Here is a 6,621-nt window from a genome sequence, read left to right on the forward strand (position 1 = left end):
ATTGTTTACCATTTGAAGATGAAAAAGAAAGAAAAACAAACCCAGCTCTAGTGATTCAGAATAATTCTAAAATGTGATTCTGGGATAGAAACAACTGATGTGAAAATTGTAATCATTATCATAAATGTTACGTATTGTTAGATATACAAAATGTGAACAATGGTTTCGATAAAATTCTTTTTAGAAAAAAAAAAATCTTCTACAGTTGAAGTTTAGAAAAATGGTGATATCTTCTTATATTAGATGGCTTAGACAGTTTCTGGTATGTGATTGGTCGAGAGCTCATCACGTGATATCGATGCTGTTTGCGAGGATCGCAAATGTTATATTTTCCCAGCTCGTTATATTGACCAACATACTGGTAAACTGAATATATTTTTTCCATGTGTGTCGCCCTCTTACGGTTAAAAAACAAACAATCACACCAATATAAGGGTGTGGGACCACGTCGGTAACTGGGAGGAGCAAACGATTGCTATCGATAACTGCAGTCTGGATCGATATAATCTGTTCCCACTCACCCCCCCCCCCCCCACACACGCACACACACACACACACACACACACACACACACGATACGTGAGATCGAGAGAGTAGACGGCACGGCGCGGCGCGGAGTAGTGTCATGCGCTAGGCCTGCCTGGGCGGATGGAATTCGAGAAGTTAAACGTTACGTACAGTGTAATAATGTACATAATAGGCTACCCAATGTACCGTTTACGTATGCACGTATCATTCGGCCCGCGAAGTTTGGATTCACACTTCAAAATGGAACCCCGTTTTGTCTATAATAAACGACGACGAGCTCGATAAGATTTTGGAGGATAAGGATTCTATTAACTCCACTAAACATGGCCTAAATCAAGCGAGTTAACAGTCTAGAGACATTTTGTTCAGTTCAGTTCTTAGAACGAGGGCAATTCATGCATTTTTGTAATTAGACTAACGTTCTATCCAGGCCTAACGTTACATCGAACAAACCGCAAGTGGAGGACTAACTTAACTGTAGTGTTACGACACCGAGCAGACTGGTTTGCAAATCACTGTGTTTCTACAATGTTCATCTCTGCAACAGAGGAGAAAAAAGAATTTGAGATTGCTGCAGATTCCTGATGACAGAAGGTAGGCCTACGTGTATACCGGTCCTGGCACAAGACAAATTGATTGAAAATCAAAGGGTAGGGCCTATAACGTTAGGCCTAGAAAAAGATGATACACTGGACTGGGGAGCCAATTTGGACGCATGTGATGTAGGCCCTTCTAACAGTTAGACATTAACTCTAACGTTAGACTTAACGTTAGAGTCTTAGACGCGCTTCGGGAAAATATAATCCCTTGGGAAAATATAACTCCCTGGCGGTCCAAAGAATGTTATATTCCACCCCATACCAGTCAATATCTGTATAATATCTTATGCTTTATTGCAAAATCTTTATGGTAGGGTGTCTTATGATACAACCGACCTACACATATACATCAAATGTGATAACTCAAACATTTTTTTTTTTTTGTTATCACTGCTCCCTATCGTAAAGAATACCTTATGTTCTCTAGATGATTCGGGCATATTTCGAAATGAAAGAGGACTGATGTTGCACAGGCATTCACACACAAAAATAAATCACACATATTATACATCCGTCTCCTTTCTATTCGTACTTCATATTGGATTGTGTAATGAATGCAAGTAGGCCTATATGCATTCATACATAATATTATGGAAATATATCTAAATGAAGAAATAAAAGGTGATTTATTCAACGTGTTGGCGTTCCAAAACTTTTTATTTCTCCAAATTTTCTGCCTTTTTCGGCCTTGATTGCGACTGTGCACACTAAAAAATACAATAACAAAGTGGAATGTGCACATATTTTACAAATAACTGTATGTACATAAAGCATAAGGTGTGAATGTAAATGAGTCAGCGTAAAATATAGATCAAACATAAGTGATTGGTACTGATTCAATTATCGAGCAAGTTAAAGGGCATCCAGATGCCGTGACAACACTGTGAATTGTACTAATGTATGTACATCATGCACATTTCTTCATACGCATCCATAAAAATGAATAATGATTATATTATGTTATATATTTCGGCTTTCATATTACATTACATACAGAAAGAGTTGTGCTATTGTAGCATACACAAGTGTATTGTAGGTTTTCATAGTATTTTATAAAACTATGCGGTTTTCACTATGTACACATTCGTTCCCCTTTTCTTAATAGATTCCGCGATTGTTGTTGGTATTGTTTGGTTTTATTTCTGCATCCAATCAGATACAATTTGAACACAAATTTCCGAAGTACAAAGACAAAGAATAGCAAGTGCAGTGAAATAAATCGATAACAGTACACAAATAGATACACATAAGTGATTGCATTGAGGATTGTAGATACACAGGAACATGAAATAAAATATACAGTATTTTTCAGTAAACAACAGAGATCATTGAATGCAGGAGACCACCATCGTAAGCGATTAAGCTTGAAATGGATGGAGGCCTCATAAAATTACTATCCAACGACAAAACTCTCTTGGAGGAAAGTGATCAGGTGGGTGCAGTGCAGTTGCAGGTGTGGGTGCAAGATGCAGTTGAAGGAAGAAAATAGAGATTGAAAAAAAAATGACAATCATTTACCATAAATATTTGTTATCTTAATTGGTTTGGAGAATATGATTGTATCAAATATCGTTTTAGTGAAGCTTTCAAAGAATAAATACTTGAGCAGGACTTTAAATTGTCAGGGAGATTATTCCAAATGTCCGGACCCGAATGTCTTATAGATTTATGTGTCACTAATAATTTGGGATTCAAAAGATGAAAATTTCTACATAATACGAGTAGGGTACGAATGGACAGAAGTGTTAAAACTAAACATATTATTAAATGATGATGGGAGTTGATCATGTTTATATCTAAACATAGCTACTGCTACTTGAATAATATTCAAATAAAAATCCTTCAACGTTTTAAGTTCATGAAATAAAAAAATCAGTATGAGCCAGAAAATGCGATCCTGTACAAATGCGTATAACTCTCTTTTGTAATTTGAAAATAAAATTTATTTTGGTAGAGCCGCAAGTTCCCCATACAACATTGCAATAACTTATATATGGGAGAATTAAGGAATTATATAATAAAAATAAAGTTGAACGAGGAAGAAAGAATTTCAGCTGAGAAATAATCCCTATATTTTTAGAAATACACGTTGTAACATGACGCAAATGCTCATTCCAAGTCAAACTTTCATCTATATGTACTCCCAGAAATTTTGAATTTGTTTTCTTTTCTAATGGGATATAATCAATGTTAATATGTATCAGCGTATCTACATTATGAGAATGAAGTTTAAAATAGATGAAATGAGTCTTTTTTTTATATTCAAAGAAAGTTTATTCGACTTAAACCAATTTGATACTTTACTCATTTCAAAATTTAAAGTATCATTTAAAATCTTAAGATCCTTATGAGAATGTTGGTATCATCAGCAAATAAAACAAAACGAGAAAAGAGAGGATGTATTAATGATATCATTAACATAAAGAAGGAATATTAGTAATTTCTCCGTTGTTTGTTGCAAACGACTTTGCTGTATCAACGCCTCTGGATTTTTCACGAATCATTGATGTGACGCACAGAGCTCTATGATATAAACACTGTATATATATTTTGTTTTTGTTTTTTTTTTCCTTTCTCTCGAAATAATGATATTCATATAAACACTGAATATATATATATATTTTTTTCTTGAAACAATGATACAGTTATAGTAATGTTCCCTATTCTGTAATTTACATCATTGTGTGTGCGTTTTATTTAGATACTGTATATTATTTTGGGTTGACCTCTGATATTAGTAAATGTGTGCGTGGTTGGAGATGGATATGTGTGTAAGTGTATGTGCACATGGGTGAGTTAATGTGTGGTACACGCGCGCGTGTATGGTATAGTAATTTGAGTTTGCTTAACCAAAGAATTTGAGGTATTTATAAATATCATTTGAGCTCCCTCGTGGAGACCTAATTAGCTCCTTTGGAGACAATATGAGCTCCCCCATGGAGACTTAATGAGCTCCTTTGTGGAGACAATATGAGCTCCCTCGTGGAGACGATATGAGCTCCCTCGTGGAGACTTGGTACATGCGTATATATTCAATAATGTTCATATTTTTCTAAGATTGATAATGACTGTTTTATGTTTAGTGATGTCTGGGGCAAATTATTTGTATAGGGCCCCATTTTTCTCTTTCTTCTTTCTTTCTATAAAACAACAATATTAGTGGGCCCAGAATTGAGCCTTGAGGAACACCACATTTGATTAAAAGGGGATCAGATTCGCAACTATTAAAAGTAACATATTGTCTTCTATTAGATAATCTTTAAAAAGTGCTTGTCCCCGAATACCATAATGACTAAGTTTGGAGACTAAAATAGAATGGTCAAGAGTGTCGAATGCCTTACTCAAATCACAAAATATACCTGCAACATGTTCTTTATTTGCAAAAGCACTCGTAATTTTATCATAAATTTGTATCAATGCTAAATCAGTGGAATAATTCTTTCTGAAACCATATTGATTGGGAATAGGTAAATCATACTTATTGATAAATTTAAGAAGTCTATTATAAACAATAGGAAATGGGACGGTAATTGCTAATTTCATGAGGATCATCTTTGTTATGAATAGGATTGACTTTAGCTATTTTCAGCAGATCTGGAAAATACCTTGTGATAAAGAAAGATTAAATATATGGCTTAACGGTTCTGCGAATGGATAAACTATTTCTTTCAAAAACGTCATACTTATTTTATCAAAACCACAAGATTTGGAACTATTTAAAGATTTGGTGATATTGATAATTTCACTGGGACTTGTTGGGTTGAAATAAATAGACTCTTGATTTTGGTCAAAAAGATAATCTGTAAAATGAGCAGAAGTATTGCTAATTTTAGTAGCAATTTCCGGACCGATGTTAACGAAAAATGAGTTAAATGAGTTTGCATACGTATTGGGATCATTTATTTTGATGCCGTTTAATGTGATATCATCCGTAGGCGGAGAATCAGGCTTTTTACCTAGGACCTCTTTGATGATTTTCCATGTTGCATTGATATTCGAAGAGACCTTTTTCATTCTATCAAAAAAAAAATATATAATCTACGGGATAAACGAATCAATTTTGTTAATCTATTTCGATAGACTTTATACATATTCAAATTAAATTCAGTTGGGTCACGAATATGTAACTTATGCAAAGAATTACGAGTGTTCATGGATTTCAAAGTACCTTTTGTAATCCAAGGATTTCTTGGTTTACTTCGGTTATTTTTTGTTCTACATAATTTATTATTAAAACATTTATATGCCAAATTAACATTATTAATACTATAAATATCTGTCCATTCCTCTAAAAATATATATATATATATATATATATATATATATATATATATATATATTATAAAGTGTAAGTTTGGTGTATTTTTTTTCTTCGTGTCTCCCTGTTGTAAAGATGAATCATTCATTTTGTTCGGACTTATATTTGGTGTATTTATTATACAACCGAAATTGAATTGAAAGGAATTGAATTGAATATATGCATTTCTCTTTCATTTTTATGGCCTCGTTGAGTTAGACCTTCCTAGTTGTTGATTATTCACGGGCCCACTTTTTGTGTGAATAATAAACCTTATTTAAGACCCCAAATGCAATGTATTAGGAATGTAAAAGTGGCTAAGGACTTCACGCATTCGTATCAGAGCCCCCGTCTCTCATACTATTTGTCTAAAGCTTAATTTAACCAAATGAATTAGCTGGCATGTAACACAGACATTACACTGCAAAAAGTCCGGTGTTAAATAGTGAACACCGAGCTGGTGTTAAATTTTCGGTGCTCATTTATGGTGTTAAATTAACACCTCCGGGTGTCATTTCCAAATTTTAAACTGTTTTCTGAAGAGTTTCTTAGTAACTGCACTTCTTGTTGATTTTTAATTTAAACAAGACGATCAAGAATTTTACATTAAAATACTAGATTTTTGAAAAAATGGGAAAATAAATTTACACCAAAGTGTAACCAGCTGGTGTGGTCTCTTATTGAAGCTGGACGGGTGTTAAAACCATTGATATTAACACCAACAAATATCAAATCAACACCATGTGGTGTCATTTTTGAATTAACACCAGTACAGTGTCAAAATAACACCAGGTACAGTGTCAAATTAACACCACGAAGTCTCAGGTGAACACTTTTCAACACCATCACAGTCACGCGGCATTTTTAACACCTGTGGGTGTGGTCCTTTATTGAAGTTTGATTGGTGTTAGATTTAACACCCGTGGTGTTAAATCTAACACCGATGTTTTTACAGTGTACTTGTTGGACAGTGATGATGAGCTCATTAGGAAACAGAAACAGGCATAAATCAAAATGGAACCAAGGTATACCGCGGAAAATGCTTAGAGCAAAGGGGAAAGTGTAGGTCCTACAACAATAGCAAAGAAACCAAGTTCCTGATATTGTATCATATTGGTTTTCCCGGTCAATGTCATTATCTTGTCATTGAAGTTCCAATTCAAAGCATTTAATTTCACGCATTCCTAGGTCGCAGCA

This window comes from Diadema setosum, chromosome 14, assembly GCF_964275005.1.
Source record: "Diadema setosum chromosome 14, eeDiaSeto1, whole genome shotgun sequence".
Taxonomy (NCBI): Eukaryota; Metazoa; Echinodermata; class Echinoidea; order Diadematoida; family Diadematidae; genus Diadema; species Diadema setosum.